The sequence below is a fragment of the Bos taurus genome, chromosome 6 (assembly GCF_002263795.3).
Source record: "Bos taurus isolate L1 Dominette 01449 registration number 42190680 breed Hereford chromosome 6, ARS-UCD2.0, whole genome shotgun sequence".
NCBI classification, from domain to species: Eukaryota; Metazoa; Chordata; class Mammalia; order Artiodactyla; family Bovidae; genus Bos; species Bos taurus.
The window spans coordinates 74,926,409-74,950,507 of NC_037333.1; the positions used below are offsets into that span (position 1 = coordinate 74,926,409).

The 24,099-nt window shown below is 37.5% G+C and overlaps 1 pseudogene; it reads left to right on the forward strand.

The window, feature by feature from the left end:
* Nucleotides 1–1,369: 1,369 nt before the first annotated feature.
* LOC100141023 (condensin-2 complex subunit D3-like) overlaps nt 1,370–24,099 on the forward strand; it is an 85,101-nt pseudogene continuing 62,371 nt past the window's right edge.

Genomic DNA, 24,099 nt, shown 5'->3' on the forward strand with positions numbered 1-24,099 from the left:
GCCACAGGAGAGTAGCATTTAAAGTCAAATTTTAAAACCTCAAATACATATTAATGGATTTCATTATTGCAAAGAACAGAAGTTATAAATAAAAGCTACATTGCAAGTAAAACAAATCCAAAGTATGAATAGACTCTTGGAATCTCCCCAATATTGTGGTATAATTTCATTTAATATTTTCATAAATGCTCCTGACTTTGTAAAAGTTATCCAATAAGTTCCAAAAAGTTTACATATCATGTCTCAGAAACTTAGATAATTAATGTAAATATGCCTTCAAAATTTTTATCTCTGGCTCAGAACTTTATCCTGAAGATGAAATCCTTTATATATATAATTGTCCCATACATATGCCAAAAACTGAATTTGTATCAGCACTCTTTGCATACCTTCTCCCCTTGCCACTTTAATTATATTAATCATTGGAAATTTCCTCAACCTAGAACATCATGTATAAGCCATCTCCCTCTCTGCTACACACATCACCCTTCTGTCATCAAATCTGATGAATTCTACAGCAAATCTTTAGTGTATCTCCAGCCTCACTCTTAGGGACTTTTGTGCTGCTCTCATTTTTCCCCAGGTAATTAACTATACTTCCATTTTCCTTGTTTTTCAGGTTTAACTCTTAGAAAGCACATTTTCCTCTATGATTCCCTCAATCCATAACTAATCCTTCAATGACTCCTATTAGACTCTACTTCCAAATGTATCCTGTTTTGACCACATTTACTCATTGTTGTTGAAACTAGTCCTAATCATTCTTCTCTTTCATTATAACTACTTCAAAAGCTTTCAAATTGGCCATCTTATCTTTACTTGTGCTCAGTCACTTTTGTATACCACTCAAAAAAATCAATCATAATTGCTATTTCTTGCAATGTTTAGTCTCCTGCCACACATGTTGAAACACTTGATAAAATATGTGTAAAAATTATTTTAAATATATAACAGACTTTAAAAAAGCTAAGTAAATATCCTAAGGTCAAAACATAAACAGCAAGCATGAAGCTAGACAAGTAAGCTTACACTGATATTCAGGTATCTAGGGACACTTATCAATCCTTGTAACCAAGAAATTTACAGCAAAAAGTCTAGGAGAAAGGAGGCCACAATATTCTTGCCTTGAGAACCCCATGAACAGTATGAACTCTAAAAAGATTCCATCTTTTGTGAGAAGTTATAGAATAGAATAAAACGTCATTTATCATGGCAAACAGCAAGGATACATCTGTGTTTGACCAAATGCTTTACATGTAAAACTAGTCACTCACGAAGATCATCAGCACAAACAGTTCTGGTTTGGGATATAAATTTATGGTACAATGTCATAAAAAATGCAAGCTCTGTAATTGCTAGAAGTGCCTAGATGCACATCAGAAAGCATGCAGATCACTACCAAGTGAGCATGCTTTCAAGGTGAGACTGGAAATTGTGTCTACCAGTAAAACATTACCTAACATACTGCTGTTTAAAAAAAAACCACAACCATAGAAACAAGATAAAACAAAGTATTGAAATAATGAACAGAAAGACCATCCAGCAGAAACATGCCCCTGATACTCTGTAAAACTCATACAATAGCTCTTATTTGATGAGTGTGCACTGTGCTATAGAGTTCTTTGCATTTGCTAATATTTAATTATCAAAGAATGTAAACAGATATTGGCATATTTTCATATATTAGCATAGGAAAAAAATGAAATAGACAAGTTTAGTATATTTCTCTCTTTCACATGTGATATAAGGGCTTCCCTGATGGTTCAGATGGTTAAGAATCCATCTGCAATGTGGGAGACCTGGTTAGAAAGATTCCCAGGAGGAGGCTATTACAGTATTCTTGCCTGGAGAATCTCCATGGACAGAGGAGCCTAGTGGGCTACAGTCAATGGGGTTGCAAAGAGTCAGACAAGACTGAGCAACTAAGCACAGCAAAGCATGTGAAATAAAAGCTACATATTCAAATTCTGTCATTCTTGCTTTTAATCACCTTGCTATATTGCTTTATATTATGTAAAATCTTAAAGATTGGGAGGCTAGTGTCAGACTAGCTTCCTCATTCCCTTATGTGAAAAATTAAACACTTCCTTGAATATAAGGTTCCTAACACTCAACATCTATGAAACTTTAGGTTTCTTCATTAAAAAATCCACTGTAGAGTTGTTTACTGTATGATATCCATTAATCTATGTTTTCTGAAATGCCAGGTTCAAAATTATTGATTTTTAGTGTAGCAAATTTGGAAAACTCAGCAGTGAACTAGAGATCATATTGCCAACATCTGCTGGATCATCAAAAAAGCAAGAGTTCCAGAAAAACATATATTTCTGCTTTATTGACTATGCCAAAGCCTTTGACTGTGTAGATCACAATAAACTGTGGAAAATTCTGGAAGGGATGGGAATACCAGACCACCTGACCTGTCTCTTGAGAAACCTATGTGCAGGTCAGGAAGTAACAGTTAGAACAGGACATGGAACACCAGACTGGTTCCAAATAGGAAAAAGAGTACATCAAGGCTGTATATTGTCACCCTGCTTATTTAACTTATATGCAGAGAACATCATGAGAAACGCTGGACTGGAAGAAACACAAGCTGGAATCAAGATTGCTGGGAGAAATATCAATAACCTCAGATATACAGATGACACCACCCTTATGGCAGAAAGTGAAGAGGAACTCAAAAGCCTCTTGATGAAAGTGAAAGTGGAGAGTGAAAAAGTTGGCTTAAAGCTCAACATTCAGAAAACTAAGATTATGGCATCCGGTGCCATCACTTCATGGGAAATAGATGGGGAAACAGTGGAAACAGTGGCAGACTTTATTTTTTGGGCTGCAAAATCACTGCAGATGGTAATTGCAGTCATGAAATTAAAAGACACTTACTCCTTGGAAGGAAAGTAATGACCAACCTAGATAGCATATTCAAAAGCAGAGACATTACTTTGCCAACAAAGTCTGTCTAGTCAAGGCTATGGTTTTTCCTGTGGTCATGTATGGATGTGAGAGTTGGACTGTGAAGAAAGCTGAGCACTGAAGAATTGATGCTTTTGAACTGTGGTATTGAAGAAGACTCTTGAGAGTCCCATGAACTGCAAGGAGATCCAACCAGTCCATTATAAAGGAAATCAGTCCTGGGTGTTCTTTGGAAGTAGTAATGCTAAAGCTGAAACTCCAGTACTTTGGCCCCCTCATGCGAAAAGTTGACTCATTGGAAAAGACTCTGATGCTGGGAAGGATTGGGGGCAGGAGGAAAAAGGGACAACAGAGGACAAGATGGCTGGATGGCATCACTGACTCGATGGACGTGGGTTTGGGTGAACTCCTGGAGTTGATGATGGACAGGGAGGCCTGGCGACCCCCTTCATGGGGTCGCAAAGAGTCAGACACGAATGAGCAACTGTACTGAACTGAACTGAGTGGCATGGCAAAATGTTGCAAAATGTCACAAGCTGGGTGTCTTAAATGATGGAAAAATGTTGTCTCATAGATCTGGAGGCTGGAAGTCCAAGATCAAGTTGCCAACAGAGTTGATTTCCTATAGGACCATATAGGTATCTCTCATCTAAGGTCGGGGCTGGGAAGAGGCCGAGAGGAGCTACCCAAGTCCGAGGTCAGGGGTGGCGGCCCAGAGTGCCAGGTTGCGATAGCGCAGGAGCGGTCGCGTGGAGCTACCCCACATCTGAGGTCAGTGGCAGCAGCCGGGAAGAGATACACCACGTGTGAGGTCAGGGGTGGCGGCCGGGAGGAGCTAACCCAGGTCCGAATTCAGGAGCGGCAGCCGGGAGAAGTTACCCCACGTTCAAGGAGCAGCGGTGCACGGGTGCAGGAGGGCGGAGAGGAGCTACTCCACGTTCAAGGTCAGGAGGGGCAGCAGTGAGGAGATATCACTTGTCCAAGATAAAAGAAACCCAATAAGATGGTAGGTGTTGTGAGAGGGCAATAGAGGACAGACACGCTGAAACCATAATCACAGAAAACTAGTCAATCTGATCACACGGACAACAGCCTTGTCTACTCAATGAAACTAGGCCGTGACTGTGGGGTCACACAAGACGGGCAGGTCATGGTGGAGAGGTCTAACAGAATGTTGTCCACTACAGAAGGGAATGGCAAACCACTTTAGTATTCTTGCCTTGAGAACCCCATGAACAGTATGAAAAGGCAAAATGATAGGATACTGAAAGAGGAACTCCCCAGGTCTGTAGATGCCCAATATGCTACTGGAGATCAGTGGAAAAATAACTCCAGAAAGAATGAAGGGATGGAGCCAAAGCAAAAAGAATACCCAGCTGTGGATGTGACTGGTGATACAAGGAAGGTCCAATGCTGTAAAGAGCAATATTGCATAGAAACCTGGAATGTTAGGTCCATGAATCAAGGCAAATTGGAAGTGGTCAAACAGGAGGTGGCAAGAGTGAACATCGACATTCTAGGAATCAGTGAACTAAAATGGACTGGAATGTGTGAAATTAACTCAGATGACCATTATATCCACTACTGTGGACAGGAATCCCTCAGAAGACATGGAGTAGCCATCATGGTCAACAAAAGAGTCCAAAATGCAGTATTTGAATGCAATCTCAAAAACGACAGGATGATCTCTGTTCGTTTCCAAGGCAAACCATTCAATATCACAGTAATCCAAGTCTATGCCCCAATCAGTAACTCTGAAGAAGCTGAAGTTGAGCGGTTCTATGAAGAACTACAAGACCTTTTAGAACTAACACACAAAAAAGGTGTCCTTTTCATTATAGGGGACAGGAATGCAAAAGTAGGAAGTCAAGAAAGACCTGGAATAACAGGCAAATTTAGCCTTGGAATACGGAATGAAGCAGGGCAAAGACTAATAGAATTTTGCCAAGAAAATGCACTGGTCATAGCAAACACCCTCTACCAACAACACAAGAGAAGACTCTACACATGGACATCACCAGATGGTCAACATCAAAATCAGATTGATTATATTATTTACAGTCAAAGATGGAGAAACTCTATACAGTCAGCAAAAACACGACCAGGAGCTGACTGTGGCTCAGATCATGAACTCCTTATTGCCAAATTCAGACTTAAATTGAAAAAAGTGGAGAAACCACTAGACCATTCAGGTATGACCTAAATCATATCCCTTATGACTATACAGTGGAAGTGAGAAACAGATTTAAGGGACTAGATCTGATAGAGAGCCTGATGAACTATGGATGGAGGTTCGTGACAATGTATAGAAGACAGGGATCAAGACCATCCCCATGAAAAAGAAATGCAAAAAAGCAAAATGGCTGTCTGGGGAGGCCTGACAAATAGCTGTTAAAAGAAGAGAAGCGAAAAGCAAAGGAGAAAAGGAAAGATATAAGCATCTGAATTCAGAGTTCCAAAGAACAGCAAGGAGATAAGAAAGGCTTCCTCAATGATGAATGTAATGAAATAGAGGAAAACAACAGAATGGGAAAGACTAGAGATCTCTTCAAGAAAATTAGAGATACCAAGGGAACATTTCATGCAAAGATGGGCTCGATAAAAGACAGAAATGGTATGGACCTAACAGAAGCAGAAGATATTAAGAAGAGGTGTCAAGAATACACAGAAAAACTGTACAAAAAAGATATTCACAACCCAGATAATTATCATGGTGTGATCACTCACTCACCTAGAGCCAGACATCCTGGAATGTGAAGTCAAGTGGGCCTTAGAAAGCATTACTACGAACAAAGCTAGAGGAGGTGATGGAATTCCAGTTGAGCTATTCCAAATCCTGAATGATGATGCTGTGAAAGTGCTGCATTCAAATTTGCCAGCAAATTTGAAAAACTCAGCAGTGGCCACAGGACTGGAAAAGGTCAATTTTCATTCCAATCCCAAAGAAAGGCAATGCCAAGAATGCTCAAACTACCGCACAATTGCACTCATCTCACACGCTAGTAAAGTAATGCTCAAAATTCTCCAAGCCAGGCTTCAGCAATATGTGAAATGTGAACTTCCTGATGTTCAAGCTGGTTTTCGAGAAGGCAGAGGAACCAGAGATCAAATTGCCAACATCTACTGGATCATGGAAAAAGCAAGATAATTCCAGAAAAACATTTATTTCTGCTTTATTGACTATGCCAAAGCCTTTGACTGTGTGGATCACAATAAACTGCGGAAAATTCTGAAAGAGATGGGAATATCAGACCACCTGACCTGTCTCTTGAGAAACCTATATGCAGGTCAGGAAGCAACAATTAGGACTGGACATGGGACAACAGTCTGGTTCCAAATAGGAAAAGGAGTTCATAAACCCTGCTTATTTAACTTATATGCAGAGTACATCATGAGAAACAATGGGCTGGAGGAAGCACAAGCTGGAATTAAGATTGCCGGGAGAAATATCAATAACCTCAGATATGCAGATGACACCACTCTTATGGCAGAAAGTGAAGAGGAACTAAAAAGCCTCTCGATGAAAGTGAAAGTGGAGAGTGAAAAAGTTGGCTTAAAGCTCAAGATTCAGAAAACCAAGATCATGGCATCTGGTCCCATCACTTCATGGGAAATAGATGGGGAAACAGTGGAAACAGCGTCAGACTTTATTTTTGTGGGCTCCAAAGTCACTGCAGATGGTGATTGCAGTCATGAAATTAAAAAGATGCTTACTCCTAGGAAGGAAAATTATGACCAACCTAGACAGCATATTCAAAAGCAGAGACATTACTCTGCCAACAAAGGTCCATCTAGTCAAGGCTATGGTTTTTCCAGTGGTCATGTATGGATGTGAGAGTTGGACTGTGAAGAAAGCTGAGCGTCGAAGAATTGATGCTTTTGAACTGTGGTGTTCCCTGGACAGCAAGGAGATCCAACCAGTCCATTCTAAAGGAGATCAGTCCTAGGTGTTCTTTGGAAGGAATGATGCTAAAGCTGAAATTCCATCCCTTTGACCACCTCATGCGAAGAGTTGACTCATTGGAAAAGACTCTGAAGCTGGAAGGGATTGGGGACAGGAGGTAAAGGGGACGACAGAGGATGAGATGGCTGGATGGCATCACCGACTTGATGGATGTGAATTTGAGTGAACTCCGGGAGGTAGTGATGGACAGGGAGGCCTGGCGTGCTGTAGTTTATGGGGTCGCAAAGAGTCAGACACGACTTAGCTACTGAACGGAACTGAGTGACATAGCTTCCCTGGTGGCTCAGAAGCATAGAATCCACCTGCCAATGCAGGAGACGCAGCCTTAATCCCTGGGTCAGGAAGAGCCCCTAGAGAAGGCAATGACATCCCATTCCAGTATTCTTGCCTGGGAAATTCCATTGCCAGAGGAGCCTGGCAAGCTACAGTCCATGGAGTTAGACACAATTTAGTGACTAAACAACAACAGTAGTAACATACTACTTGAATACATATATACTATAGGTCTGTACAATTGAGCTTTCTATGTGACTTTGTTGAGGTCATACATGTATTATCTACAAGCATTAGCAATTTTAAAATTTTAATCATTCTTTTATTTATACTGCATTTAAAATTAAAATTCATTAGTAATATAAAGTTACATATTAGTCCCAATTTTATCTAGGATTAAAAATTTGTGTAAGGTAATGCTAAAGGAAGTCTGGTATGCTGAAGTCCATGGGTTTGCAAAGAGTCATGCATGACTGAGTGACTGAACATCAAGAAAAAAATTGACATTGAATAAAATTAAATATTTTACATTATGAAAACATCTGTGCAACTCATGTGGCTTTTTGTTTTGCTAGTATCTAACAATCTCCAAACACAAAGAACATAAAGTGTTTAAAAAAATCTATTATTTAGTTTGTAATATTAGCAGAGTAAGTTATTTAATTCATTACAAATATTTTAATGATATGCATGACTTATTTATTTCTTTTATACACATATATACATACTCATAAGAAACTAGGGTTATAAAATTAAAATACAAAAAATTATAATTTGCAGACAAAAATAAATTTATGGAAATTATAGAAAAAAAGTGCCCAATATATATGCCTTGAAGAATTGAGCAATATATTAAAAAAATGTCAATTGGTTGTAAAAATATTAAAATGGCAACAACACCACATTGTAACAAGAAGGGTAAAATTTTACATGTTGATATCAGAAATATTTTATGGTCAACACTTACTGAGTCTTCAAAGGTTAGTCTTAAAAGAACTGTGCAATATGGATAATATAAGACACTGTGGTTGTCTGAGATATCTATATCAGAAGAAGATCATATGTTTGGGGAAAATATAGACATTTTAGGACATGATATATAATGAGAGAGAGGAAAAGACCTATAAATCATATCAATGCAAAACTTGGGTATATATTCCTATATGTATCACTAACTTGGATTATACTGCTTCTCTGGAGACTGTTGGTGGTATGAGGACTATCTATTGATCTCATAATTATGGGGGGAGGCCACTGGCCTATGCTACTTGGGGGATAGGGTCATTAACATAGCAAGGAACACAGAACTGTCTTGCTTAAATGTCCCTGTTGAGGAAAACAGAAGACATTGGCTTTTATTTTGACATTCTGGATAGTAGTTTTGCATACAACTTCAGGTGCTGAGATAACTCACCATGACACTTAAATTTTAATCTGCCTAGTCTCTGTTAATGAGCTTCATGACCATAAACTATTTGAAAAAAAATTCAAGAATAGTAACTCACTTAGAATGAGTTCTAGTGATGCTTAAGATGACAATAAAACAATTTTTGAAAACTTTTCTATTCAATGTTATAATTAATTCTTTATGAATTTTTATATTTATAGTATGGTATTATTTTATTGGCATTGAATTATGTCTAGAACTCTTAATATTACATCAATAATGAAGAAAATTGGGAGAATGCCTTACATGCTTCTTGCTCATAATATATTAACAGTATATTTAAGAACCTTTTGTAACAATGTGTTCTCAAAATAGTGTATGATATATTTCATGAAAAAAGTATAGAGATAAATCTAGCTATATTACAAGGAATAATTTTTTGAAAATAATTTTAAAAAATCCATTTACAAGTAGAAAACGAATCTCAAAAGAATTTCCATTCAACAAATATATTTAAGAATTTAGATACATCCTTTCAATTTTTTTTTTTTTTTTTCATGGGCACAGATACGTGTCTGAAAAAAACCCACTTTTCCATCCTTCTTGTAAGGTAGACTTTAATATAAGTTAGTATAAGTTACAAAGATGTGTTAATAGTGAGGGTCTTGCCATGCTTGCCTTTTATAATTTAAGTAGGAACCAGCTTGGGATTCTTCCAGCTTGTCTAAGCACTCAGGAAGTAACTAATATTCTGACCATTGCTACCAAATAACATTCCCTTGCTGTCTTTCTGCATTACACTGCTGAAGGCTTAAAGTACTCGTTAAAGGAACATTTTGATATGTATTCAAATCTCATTGGAGATTTCAATTTTTAAATGAATAAATTCACACAAATTTAGAAAGATAGTCTTTTTAATTGCAAATATATATATGAAAATACTTGCAACTATGTAAAAATGTCTATGTACCATTATAATGTGTCCATTGTGTCAGTAGTGAAAATCTTACACTGATTTCTAAAATTTAATTTAAGACTTTTGATTCCTAATACTTGATTAAGTACTAAAACCAACATTTCATTAAATAAAAAGGTAGGATTAATTTGATTAAGTTAAATTTAACCTATGAGTCAATATTTGTTTTACCTCACGTGAAAAGTTGACTCACTGGAAAAGACTCTGATTCTGGGAGGGACTGGGGGCAGGAGGAGAAGGGGACGACAGAGGATGAGATGGCTGGATGGCATCACTGACTCCATGGACGTGAGTCTGAGTGAACTCCGGGAGTTGGTGATAGACAGGGAGGCCTGGTGTGCTGCGATTCATGGGGTCCCAAAGAGTCGGACACAACTGAGTGACTGATCTGATCTGATAGATAAGAATTGGAGAAGGCAATGGCAACCGACTCCAGTACTCTTGCCTGGAAAATCCCATGGACAGAGGAGCCTGGTAGGCTGCAGTCCATGGGGTTACGAAGAGTCGAACACGACTGAGCGACTTTACTTTCACTTTTCACTTTCATGCATTGGAGAAGGAAATGGCAACCCACTCCAGTGTTCTTGCCTGGAGAATCCCAGGGAAGGCAGAGCCTGATGGGCTGCCATCTGTGGGGTCGCACAGAGTCCGACATGACTGAAGTGACTTAGTAGTAGTAGTAGTAGTATAGGTAAGAATTACTAAGGATAAATTTTGAGAAAATTTCAATATTAATGAAAACTACTCCAGTAAATGTCATAGTATATTCTAGAATATAAAATCAATAAAACATAGGTATTTTTAATATATATTTTATAAATATAATCAATAAAATATATAAATGCTAGGTAAATTATATAAAATATTTTTAAACATTTTGAACTCACAAAAACAAGGAAGTTATCTAAAAATAACAAAACAATAAACAAGACAAGCTAAATCTAGGTTGCTATTGAATACGGAAGCCATAACTTTTCTCATTTCTTCATAATTGTTGAAACATAAGTGTGTAGATGAGAATGACTTTACAGAACATAGAATTTTGGTTCTTGGACCCTTATAGAAGGCATCTCTCAACACAGATGTCCCATAATTCATTTAGATTATGTGTGTGTGCTCAGTCATGTCCAAATCTTTGTGATCCAGATTAAGTACCAATAAATCTGAGTTTATTAAAAAGCATAGTACCAAGTGCCACGAGAAGACTACCATAAGCATGAGTTAGCCAGGATAGTTCAAAACAAATTTATACCCAAATAATCCAGGATTGGAAATATTATATATAGATTATAAAATAATTATAGGAAAGTGTGAAAGTATTAGTCACTCAGTCATGTCCAACTCTTTGTGACTCTATGGTTTGTCCATTGAATTCTCCATACAAGAATACTAGAGTGGATTGCCATTACTTTCTCCAGGGGATCTCCCTGACCTAAGGATTGAACCTGGGTCTTCTGCACTGCAGGCAGATTCTTTACTGTCTGAGCTAACAGAGAAGCCCAAAATAATGATATAGGAGGTTTTAAAAAGAATCCATACAAAATTTTTAAATGAGTGAGAAATAAAAATGACAGAATTTTAGAATATTACTGCATACTTAAAAATAAGCTAAGTTAAACTTCTGGTAATTAAAGGTATTGCCATGAAAGAAACACAGAACAAAATAAAATACAATCTTAGGATAGCTTAAAGAGCAAATCAAAAGCAAGTGTAGAAACACTTACTGGATTGGTCTTAAATTATGATTCAGTGCAAAGAAAGAGAAAAATTTGAAATTGAGAAAAGACGCAGTCGGTAACACAAAAAGGTGTACAAGACATCTCATCTGAGTTCCAGAAAAGAATAAAGAAGACAATGGGAAGGCTATACTTAAAAATACATTTAGAATTCACCAAGACTGATGAAAAATATAAGTCCTCCATCTCATGAAAGGCATCATATTCTATGCACATGACAAAGAAATTTATATCTAAAGTATATCAAAGACAAAGATCAAAAAGCAGCCTAATAGAAAAGACAGATTGCATACAAAGAATTGGTTATTAGACAGGATTGTTTTTAACAGCAAAGAAAATATTACTTCATAAAATCAAAGTGACAAGAGAAAATATTTGTCAATATAGAATCATATACTTAGGAAAACTATCAATATTAAAGGGAAAACAAACACATTTTCAGGTAAACTGAAAACCATTTACTAGCAATAGATATTTTAAAAAACGACTTCTTAAAAAATGTGTTCACTCAAGAAGGTTCAATTTCAAATTTTTCAATACTGCTATTATGCCAATCCCTTCTACTGCCATAGACTACATAGCATCAAGAAAGTTAGATGTGCAAAATATACATAATGTTCTGTGAACAACTTTTAAAGTCTGAGCTTGATTTAATATAGCAAACACTTCTTTCAATCTTGAGAATTCCCTGGACTATTAGTTCTATTATTTACTTCAGTTCAGTTCAGTCGCTCAGTCGTGTCCAACTCTTTGCGACCCCATGAATCGCAGCATGCCAGGCCTCCCTGTCCATCACCAACTCCTGGAGTTTACCCAAAACCATGTCTATTGTGTCGGTGATGCCATTCAGCCATCTCATCCTCTGTTGTCCCCTTCTCCTCCTTCCCCCAATCCCTCCCAGCATCAGGGTCTTTTCCAATGAATCAACTCTTCGCATGAGGTGGCCAAAGTACTGGAATTTCAGCTTTAGCATCATTCCTTCCAATGAACACCGAGGACTGATCTCCTTTAGGATGGACTGGTTGGATCTCCTTGCAGTCCAAGGAATTCTCAAGAATCTTCTCCAGTACCACAGTTCAAAAGCATCAATTCTTCGGTGCCAACTTTCTTCACAGTCCAACTCTCACATCCATACATGACCACAGGAAAAACCATAGCCTTGACCAGATGAACCTTTGTTGGCAAAGTAATGTCTCTGCTTTTGAACATGCTATCTAGGTTGGTCATAACTTTCCTTACAAGGACTAAGTTTTAACTTCATGGCTGCAGTCACCATCTGCAGTGATTTTGGAGCCCCAAAAAATAAAGTCTGACACTTTCCACTGTTTCCCCATCTATTTCTCATGAAGTGATGGGACCAGATGCCATGATCTTGGTTTTCTGAATGTTGAGCTTTAAGCCAACTTTTCCCCTCTCCTCTTTCACTTTCTTCAAGAGGCTTTTTAGTTCCTCTTCACTTTCTGCCATAAAGGTGGTGTTATCTGCATATCTGAGGTTATTGATATTTTTCCCAGCAATCTTGATTCCAGCTTGTGCTTCTTCGAGCCCAGGGTTTCTAATGATGTACTCTGCATATAAGTTAAATAAGCAGGGTGACGATATACAGCCTTGACATACTCCTTTTCCTATTTATAACCAGTCTGTTGTTCCATGTCCAATTCTACCTGTTGCTTCCTGACCTGTGTATAGGTTTCTCAAGAGGCAGGTCAGGTGGTCTGGTATTCCCATCTCTTTCAGAATTTTCCACAGTTTATTGTGATCCACACAGTCAATAACAGTTTAGAAACAGCATTAAAGCAACAGGTAACTGTTGAGAGGCAACAGAATTTTTGTAACCTGAGGAAGTGGTCTTGCCTTCCAGGTCATATTTCCAACCACAATTGTTTTCCTTGAAAACTATTAATTTACCAGTTTGTTTCTTACCTTAAATGTTTATATCCTTAAGGTTATGCAGCATAAGGCATGCTAACAATACCTGAATCCACAGAAAGGAGTGTTGTATCAATTACTGTATTGATTATTCTAGATTATGTTTTCATTAAAAGGTATACTATGGAGTGAAATATAAATTATGTATGGCATTAAAACAAAAACTACCACAGGGAAAGCATATTAAAGAGAAATTCATAGCATGGAATGAATATATTAACAAAGAAAAGTTTTAAAATCAATATTCTAAGAGTCTACCTTAGGAAACTAGACAAAGAGCAACCAATTTAATCCACAGTAAACAGAGAAATAATTAGAGCAACAATCAATACATTTGAAAATGATAAATCGATAGAGAAAATCAACAAATGCAAAAGCTGAGTCCTTGAATATATCAATGACACTGGTAAGCCTCTAGCCAGGCTATCCAACCAAAGGAAAAGATACAATTTATTAATATCAGAAATGAAAGAGGGGACATTATTACAGATCTAGGGCTTTCCTGGTGGCTCAGACAGTAAAGAATCTGCCTGCAATGCAGAAGACCCAAGTTTGATCCCTGGGACGGAAAAATCCCTTGGAGAAGGAAATGGCTATCCACTCCAGTATTCTTGCCTGGAGAATTCCATGGATAGAGGAGCCTGGTAGACTACAGTCCATGGAGTCAGATAGAGTTGGACATCACTGAGCTACCTAATGCTTCCATGCTGTCATGGGCATTAAAAGACTAGTAAAAGAATACTATGAACAACTTTATACCCATAAATTCAACAACCTAGATGAAATGGAGTAATTATTTGAAAGACACAAGCTGCAGAAGGGTTTCCCAGGTGGCATTAAAGGTAAAGAACCTGCCTGCCAATGCAGGAGACATAATAGATATGAGTTCCATCCCGGGTTGGGAAGATCCCCTGAAGGAGTACATGGCAACCCACTCCAGCATTCTTGCCTGGTGAATCCTATGCAGAGAGGATCCTGACAGGCTACAGTCCATGGGGTCACAAAGAATTGGATATGACTGAAGAGACTGAGCATGCATGCACAGATGCACAAAACACGAACACAAGAACACAATAAAATAGGCCTATATATATATATATATATATATATATATATATATATATTAAAGGGATTCAATCAGTACTGATAACCTTCCAAAACAGAGACATATGTGTGTGTCCACCAGTAAATTCTATAAAACATTTCAGGAAAAATATCAACAATTCATCACAATGTTTTTCTGCAGATAAAAGCAGAGGGAATATTTCTTAACTCATTCTATGAGACCAGAATTACCCAAATACCAAAATCTAATAAAAACATTCAGTTCAGTTCAGTAGCTCAGTCGTGTCCAACTCTTTGCAACCCCATGAATCGCAGCATGCCAGGCCTCCCTGTCCATCACCAACTCCCGGAGTTCACTCAAACTCACGTCCATCGAGTCAGTGATGCCATCCAGCCATCTCATCCTCCGTCGTCCCCTTCTCCTCCTGCCCCTAATCCTTCCCAGCATCAGAGACTTTTCCAATGAGTCAACTCTTCGCATGAGGTGGCCAAAGCACTGGAGTTTCAGCTTTAGCATCAGTCCTTCCAAAGAAATCCCAGGGCTAACCTCCTTCAGAATGGACTGGTTGGATCTCCTTGCAGTCCAAGGGACTCTCAAGAGTCTTCTCCAACACCACAGTTACAAGGGGAAAAGAAAAAAACTGCAGACCAATATCTCTCATGAACATAATTGCAAAAATGTTCAACAAAATGTTAGCAAATCACATCTTATAATATACAAAAAGAATTGTACATCAGAACCAAGTGGATTATCCTATATGCAAGGGTAGTTCAAAATTCAAAAACCAATTAAAATAATCCTTCATTACAACAGACTAAAAAAATGTCAAATTGATCTCACTCATACATGCAATAAGAAAAGTGTTTGACAAAATCCAACAGATATTCATAATAAAAATTCTCAGACTAGGAATAGAGGAAAACTTCCTCAAGTTGATAAAGAAGGCCTATAGAAACCTACAGTTAATATCATATTTAATGATGAGAACCTTAAAGCTCTGCTACTATGACCAGGAACAAGTCAGGGATGTCCTTTATCACTACTCTTTTTCAACATTGTACTGGAAGTTCTAGCTAATGCAGTAAGACTAGAAAAGAAAACAAGAAGTATACAGATTGGAAAGAAATGAAACTGTCTGTTCATAGATGACATGATCATCTATGCAGAAAATCCAAAGAAATCAATGGAAACCTTCCTTGAACTACTAGTAGATTATAGCAAATTTGCAGGAGACAAGACTAATATCCTGAAGTCACATTTCCATATACCAGCAATTAGAAAATGAAATACGAAGGAAACACAATATCATTTAAATTACCACCCACTTGAATGAAAAAATAAAATGTATAGATCTAAAAACAGGTATGTAAAAGATGTCTATGAGAAAAAAAAATGCAAAACCTTGATGAGAAACTAAATAAATAGAAAGATAATCCATTCTTATGGATAAAAAGACTCAATATTTTAAAGATATCGGTTCCTCTCAACTAGATCCACAAATTAGTTCAATATCAATCAAAACCCAAGCAAGTTATTTTGTAGTTATCTACAAACTAATTCTAAATTGTGTATGCAGCAGCAAAAAACTGAAAAACTCAATATTACAAAATACACAAATAAATGGAAAGATACTTTGTGTACATGGATCAGAAAAATTAATAGTGTTACAATGCCCATACTACTCAAAGCAATCTAAAGATTCAATGCAATCTCTATCAAAATTTCGATAACAATTTTTTTACAGAAATTTAACAGTCCTAAAATTTGTTTAGAACTACAAACAAACCCAAATAGCTACAGGAATCTGGAGAAGAAAGAACAAAGCTGGTGGCATTACATTCCCTATACTAATAATCAAAACATTAGATATTGGCATAAAAGCAGATAGATTAATAGAACAGAAGAGAGAGCCAAGAAATAAACCTAACATATATGGTCAATATATTTATGACAGGAGAGTCAAGGATATACAATGACAAAATACAATCTCTTGAATAAATGGTGTTGGAAAAACTGGACGGCCATATGCAAAAGAAAGAAATTATAATACTATAATATAACATACACAGCAATTAACTAAAAATGGATTAACAACTTAAATGTAAAATCTGAAACTATAGAACTCTTAAAAGAAAACATGCAGTAAGCTCCTTGACATTTGTCTTCATGAATAATTTTGGACTTGACACCCAAAGCAAAGGCAACAAAAGCAAAAGTAAACAAGTGAGACTATGCCACACTTAAAAGTTTCTTCACAGCAAAGAAACTATCAACAAAATGAAATGTAACTTACTAAATGGGAGACAATACTGGTAATTTGCATATCTGATGAGGATTAATGTCCAATATACATGTAGATAACTTTCACAACTCAATAGCAGGGAAAAGATCCAATTAAAAAATGAGCAGAAGATCTAAACTGATTCTTCTATTTGCATGTGTGTGTGCTGAGTCACTTCAGTTGTGTCCAACTCTTTGTGACCCCAGGGACTGTTGCCCACCAGGCTCCTCTATCCAGAGATTCTCCAGGCAAGAATACTGGAGTGGGTAGTCATACATTTTTCCAGGGAAACTTCCTGACCCAGGGATTGAACCTGTGTCTCCTGCTGGTGGATTCTTTACTGCTGAGCCACCGAAGATGCTCAGTCTTCTATTTGCTACTGCTACTGCTAAGTCACATAAGTCCTGCCCAACTCTGTGAGACCCCATAGACAACAGGCACCTCTGTCCCTGGGATTCTCCAGGCAAGAATACTGGAGTGGGTTGCCATTTCCTTCTCCAATGCATGAAAGTGAAAAGTGAAATTGAAGTCACTCAGTCATATCCGACTCTTAGCGACCCCATGGACTATAGCCTACCAGGCTCCTCCATCCATGGGATTCTCCAGGCAAGAATACTGGAGTGGGATGCCATTGCCTTCTCTGCAATCTTCTATTTGCTGCTGCTGCTGCTGCTAAGTCATTTCAGTCGTGTCCGACTCTGTGCGACCCCATAGATGGCAGATCACCAGGCTCCACCGTCCCTGGGATTCTCCAGGCAAGAACACTGGAATGGGTTGCCATTTCCTTCTCCAATGCATGAAGTGAAAAGTAAAAGTGAATTCGCTCAGTTGTGTCTGACTCTTCGCGACCCCATGGACTGCAGCCTACCAGGCTTCTCCATCCACGGGATTTTCCAGGCAAGAGTACTGCAATGGGGTGCCAGCGCCTTCTCCGTAATCTTTAATTAGGTATGTCTAAATAGACATGTTTCCAAAAAAAAAACATACACATGGCTTCCCTGCTGGCTCAGATGGTAAAGAATCTGCCTGCAATGCAGGATACCTGGGTTTGATCACTGGCCAGAAGATCCCCTGGCTAAGGGAACGGCTCCACTCTAGAATCTTTGCCTGGATAATGCCATGAACAGAGGAAAATGGTAAGCTACAGGCCTTGGGGTGGTAAAAAGTCAGACACGACTAATACTTTCTTTTTACAAATAGACATTTTTCTAAAGAAGATATACAGAGGATAAACAGTTACACAAACTGCTGCTGCTAAGTCACTTCAGTCGTGTCTAACTCTGTGCGACCCCATAGATGGCAGCCCACCAGGCTCCCCTGTCCTTGGGCATCTCTAGGCAAGAACACTAGAGTAGTTTGCTCTTTCCTTATCCAATGCATGAAAGTGAAAAATAAAAGTGAAGTTGCTCAGTTGTGTCCGACTCCTAGCAACCCCATGGACTGGAGCCTACTAGGCTCCTCTGTCCATGGGATTGTTCAGGCAAGAGTACTGGAATGGGCTTGCCATTGCCCTCTCTGAAGTTACATAAAAAACCAGTGCAATATCACTAATCTTCAGAGAAATGCAAATTGAAACTATAAGATATCACCTCACACCTATTAGAATAACTATTTTCAAAAAGACTAAGTAACAAATATTGCCAAAGATGTAGAGAAAGGGAAATCTTGTTGGCGGGTTATATGATTTCAATTTCATGACATTCAGGAAAAGGCAAAATTATGAAGAGATAGAAAGATCAATGCTTTCTGGGATTTGAGAGGGAGTGGAATGAATAGGTGGAGCCCAGAGTACTTTAGGATAGTGAAAATACTCTCTATGCTATTCTAATAAGTAAGCATTAGTTGCTTCAGTTCAGTCGCTGTCGTGTCCCACTCTTTTCGACCCCATGAACTGCAGCAAGCCAGGCCTCCCTGTCCATTACCAACTACAGGAGTTCACTCAAATTCACATCCATCGAATAAGTGATGCCATCCAGCCATCTCATCCTCTGTTGTCCCCTTCTCCTCCTGCCCCCAATCCCTCCCAGCATCAGAGTCTTTTCCAATGAGTTAACTCTTTGCATGAGGTGGCCAAAGTATTGGAGTTTCAATTTTAACATCATTCCTTCCAAAGAACACCCAGGACTGATCTCCTTTATGATGGACTGGTTGGATCTCCTTGCAGTCTAAGGGACTCTCAAGAGTCTTCTCCAACATCACAGTTCAAAAGCATCAATTCTTCGGTGCTCATCTTTCTTCACAGTCCAACTCTCATATCCATACATGACCACAGGAAAAACCATAGCCTTGTCTAGACGGACCTTTGTTGGCAAAGTAATGTCTCTGCTTTTCAATATGCTATCTAGGTTGGTCATAACTTTCCTTCCAAGGAGTAAGCGTCTTTTAATTTCATGTCTGCAGTCACCATCTGCAGTGATTTTGGAGCCCAAAAAAATAAAGTCTGACACTGTTTCCACTGTTTCCCCATCTATTTCCCATGAAGTGATGGGGCCAGATGCCATGATCTTCGTTTTCCAAATGTTGAGCTTTAAGCCAACTTTTTCACTCTCCTTTTTCACTTTCATCAAGAGACATTTTAGTTCCTCTTCACTTTCTGCCATAAGGGTGGTGTCATCTGCATATCTGAGGTTATTGATATTTTTCCCAGCAATCTTGATTCCAGCTTGTGTTTCTTCCAGTCCAGCGTTTCTCATGATGTACTCTGCATATAAGTTAAATAAGCAGGGTGACAATATACAGCCTTGACGAACTCCTTTTCTATTTGGAACCAGTCTGTTGTTCCATGTCCAGTTCTAACTGTTGCTTCCTGACCTGCATATAGGTTTCTCAAGAGGCAGGTCAGGTGATCTGGTATTCTCATCTCTTTCAGAATTGTCCACAGTTTATTGTGATCCACACAGTCAAAGGTTTGGCATAGTCAATAAAGCAGAAATAGATGTTTTTCTGGAACTCTCTTGCTTTTTTGATGATCCAGTAGATGTTGTGAATTTGATCTCTGGTTCCTCTGCCTTTTCCAAAACCAGTTTGAACATCTGGCAGTTCATGGTTCTCATATTGCTGAAGTTGCCTCGTTGTGTCCAACTCTTAGTGACCCATGGATTGACTGTAGCCCTCCAGGCTCCTCTGTCCATGGAATTCTCCAAGCAAGAACATGGAATGGCTTGCCATTCCCTTCTAGAGGGTATCTTCCCAACCCAGGGATTGAACCTGGATCTCCTGCATTGCAGGCAGGTTATTTATCACATGAAACACCATGGAAGACCCATTGTAATAATGGCTACATGTTATTATATATTTATTCAAACTCATAGAACGTACAACACCAAGAGTGAAGTATCATATAAATATAGACTTTGAGTGGTTATGATACATCAACATAGGTTCACAAAAAATTGTAATGTTGTTGATGGGGGGAGCCATGCATGTGTGAGAGTAGGGAGTATATGGGAGTTATTTAAATTTTCCTCTTAAGTTTTCTGTGGAACCAAAATTAAAGTCTTTAAAAGATAAAATCCCATAAAATTTGCCATATCAAATGAATTTTTCACATGTGAGACTCTTTCAAAGTGGGCATCCCTTCCCCTACCCCAACTCAAGAGGTACAAATACTATCCAGAAACATTATGGAGGTTCCACAAGATCAAATAGGCCCAGTATGGTCAGTTTAGGAAAAGTGTAAGAATCCTTACTTTTAAATAAAACTTAATATTTCTCTTTTGATTACAAGTTTCAAAATGTAAATACAAGCTGAAGTTTCAATATAGTGAAACACGGTTTGAAGTCTAAAAACAAAATATTCATTCAAACTGTATTTCATAGACCATCCCTTCATTGTGTTTGCTATAAAATCTCCCCATAATCTTACACACACCCTACTGTTGGCAAGTTTACCCAAACTGAACATGTTTTGCAACTTCATATAATTCTAAACTGAGGCTCACAGTAAAAAGCTTATAATACAAAAAAGTGTAAATTCCCCAAAGGCAGAGATATGGCCTAGTCTGTGTTATTCATCATTCCATAGTGTCCCTAGCGACCACAAAATTACCTGGCATAGTAACTACTGAACATTTATTTTATATACACATATATGTATATATAACATTCCATAATTTAATCATAAATTATAGTCATACATATATACATTTATGGGGTTTCCCTGGTGGCTTAGACAGTAAAGAATCTGCCTGCAATGCAGGAGACCTGGGCTTGATCCCTGGGTAGAAAGATTCCTTGGAGAAAAGAATGGATAACTATTCCAGTATTCTTGCCTAGAAAATTTCATGGACAGGGGAGCCTGGCAGGCTACAGTCCATGGGGTTGCAAAGAGTCAGACAAGACTGAGTGACTAACACTTTCACTTTTCCTATAAATTCATATAAATAATTTATGAATAAGTCATGGAATGAAGTAAACCAAGTCATACCTATAAACCCTGTAGTCCACATTCTAATTTCTGTCCTAATAATTTCATTATCATAATGTTTCCCCACAGCCTTTAATGGTAATAAATTAAGTTTTGCTAGAGTGCCCTTGATAAATTTCATATTACTGTGTAGCTGCTCTAGAAGGCTATTCAAATAGCTGTAGTCTGAAATTAGGGACTGGAACCATCTTCTCCTTATCCACCCACACCATCAGAACTAACAAAATGCTTTTTGTGTTTTTTTTTTTTTTAGGTTTTTTTTTAATTAATTAATTTATTTATTAATTTTTTAATATTTTTTGACTTTACAATATTGTATTGGTTCTGCCACACATCAACATGAATCTCCCACAGGCGTACACGTGTTCCACATCCTGAACCCCCCTCCCACCTCCCTCCCCATACCATCCTTCCGAGTCATCCCAGTGCACGAGCCCCAAGTACCCTGTATCGAACCTGGACTGGCAATTCATTTCTTATATGATATTATACATGTTTCAGTGCCATTGCCCCAAATTGTCCCACCCTCTCCGTCTCCCATTAAAATACAACTGGCTTCTTTTTTTTTTTTTTTGCTTAATTATTAATTTTCTGTGTGATATTACAAGGCCTGAAACAAGTATTTTCTCAATGTCCATAATATGATATTGATCCAATGAAATTCAGCTAATTTTTATCTAATTATGTTATATTTTAGGATGAAAATAAATACTCATAATTTATGACAATGACCTTTTATAATCTGAAATCTGCTTTAATTCTAAAACCTCATTTTTTCCTCTGGCCATGCTTCTTCTATTCTAGTCCACTGTCCTTACTGTTTGGCTGTCTGAAATGGTCTTCAACTTTTCCCTTTACTGGCTCCATGAATCTAGATTATTGCAGGCTCTGAGAAAGGTCATTTATATCGTAGGTTGTATGCTTACCTGCTTAAATTGCCCTTGAGACTTTTTGTTTCTTGAGGACTTGACTATGTCTTGTCCTCTAAAGTACTTATAGCCCTTACTCAACTGAGTGTCTCATTTTTGATGTTCAATAAGTATGTGATAAAAGAGTGAATAAATGACTTTTACTGGACCCTGAGGGGTGGCTGATTTAACCTTGGTTTTGAAATTTCAGTGCTTAGCATTGGGACATGTAGATATTTCCTTTACTTTTATTTCATTCAGTCTTATAGTCATCAAAACTCTATTAGTCAGCATTTATTTAGAATTATGATAATGTGAACACCTCAATATTATCTTACTCATTATCTATTAAATTCTTTGCAGCATGATTTTAATAATACTTTTAACATGCCATATTTGCATAAAACTATGATAGGCACCATAGCATTAATCCAAATGTTTGATTAATTATAATACCACATTTCCTTGTCATTAAAGCTAACAGATAATTTATTATTCTTGTTGTAATGATAATAATATCCTATCTGGATGAGTCTATTTAAGTCTAATACTAAACTCTCATTCCGGGTGATTCATATACATCAATAATTTCTTCTGCTGATTTAATATGTTTTAATGTACTATATTTTTCAAACTGCAAGACTATGTTCTTTTGGATATATTTATGAAATGAAAATGATATGTGAAGAATCAGTAACCAATAATCATCTCCACTCTGCACATTTTCCTTGGGAGTTTATCATGTACATAATAGAACTTTAGAGTTTTCTGTGAGATATTTAGTCTTATAGAGCCCTGAGGATGCATTTTAACAACAGCAAATATTTCCCTTTTGGGAGAAAGAATGTTCCGGTGATATAGTGTGTAATAAGGCATTGTGCTTCTAATCTTTGAGGTTTATGGGTAATGAGGAGATAAAAACAAATAAAATAACTGGAAGCAGTTTGCTCTATGCTAAATGCAATAAAGAAGTAATCTGAACCCTGGCTAGCATGGAGACAAGCACGACTAGAGGACTTTCTAAGTTACAGACCATTCAGCCCTGACCACTGAATTAATAAGTAATCAGATACCAGCAGGTGGAAAGAGCCCATGATTAGTGATTTGCTTCTTTCATTTCTTTAAGAAGTAGTTGGTTCCTCTTAGTGAATTGTGAGCTGAAACTAACCTGCAAAGTAATATACAAACTTGAGCCAATATGCAGGCAAAGCACTGCCATTACCAAAGCAAAGGGTGTAGATGGATGGAAAAATTCTGCTCTAAAATGCATTGCCTAATTATAATTGATGTTCTATCTCTGTGATTCATGTTATAATAATAGACAAAAGATGAAATTCTAGTGCTTCAAGTGCTCCAGGACAAGATGGCCTTCTTTCAGGAGGTCAGGAAAATGTTATAGCTCCCAGTAATAGTAACACACCATTTCACCATTTATAACAGTATATACTCAACTTTGCAGTTGAAGGAACTTTTTAAAATTCAGAAAATGAAGACTTGTAAAGAGGCCATGATGATCTTATCAATATATTTGTTCAAAAAGGAGCTTCAAGGTCTTTAAAATTTCTCCTCTTTCTCTTCTTAGCTTCACCTTTTTCTGCCTCTTATGGTGATTACTTACAATCCCTGAATTAATCATTTTATTTAATTCTATTTAATTTCATAATCAGTCGCATTGTTCATAACATGAATTTGTCCATTTCAGCAGCTAAGACAAGGCTGTTGGGAGGAAATTTTAGCTCTGTTTGTTGCAATTACCACTGAAGTATCTGGACAGTAAGACTGAACAAAGATTTTGCTTGCAAGATGCTTGGTAAAGGGCCTTAATCCTAAACCTAAAATTTCCCAGTTCCTTTCTTTGCTTTAAAGTAATGTGAAAATGAGGGCCAAGTAATGTAACCTTTACAATATTGATTTCCTTCAGAATAAACAAAACCAGTATAGAAGGCTCTGCAGTCAGGTGTCAGCTGGAGGTTCTCCAAAGGGGCAAATAAACAAAACAGAGCTTGTAAGAGGCATCAGAGACCCTTCCAAAGAGCTTTTGGGATGTTTAACAACAACTCTAAGTAAAAGAAATGTATAATGTTTTATGATTAAACGATGCAAACACAAGTTAGGAACAGTGATGACTTGTTAAACTTCAAAAACATTAAAGTGAATAATATTTAAAGAGGGATGATTATGACCTTTACTAAGTATTTTCTTCAAGTATAGAAAATGAAAAATGTTAACTGGTTGTA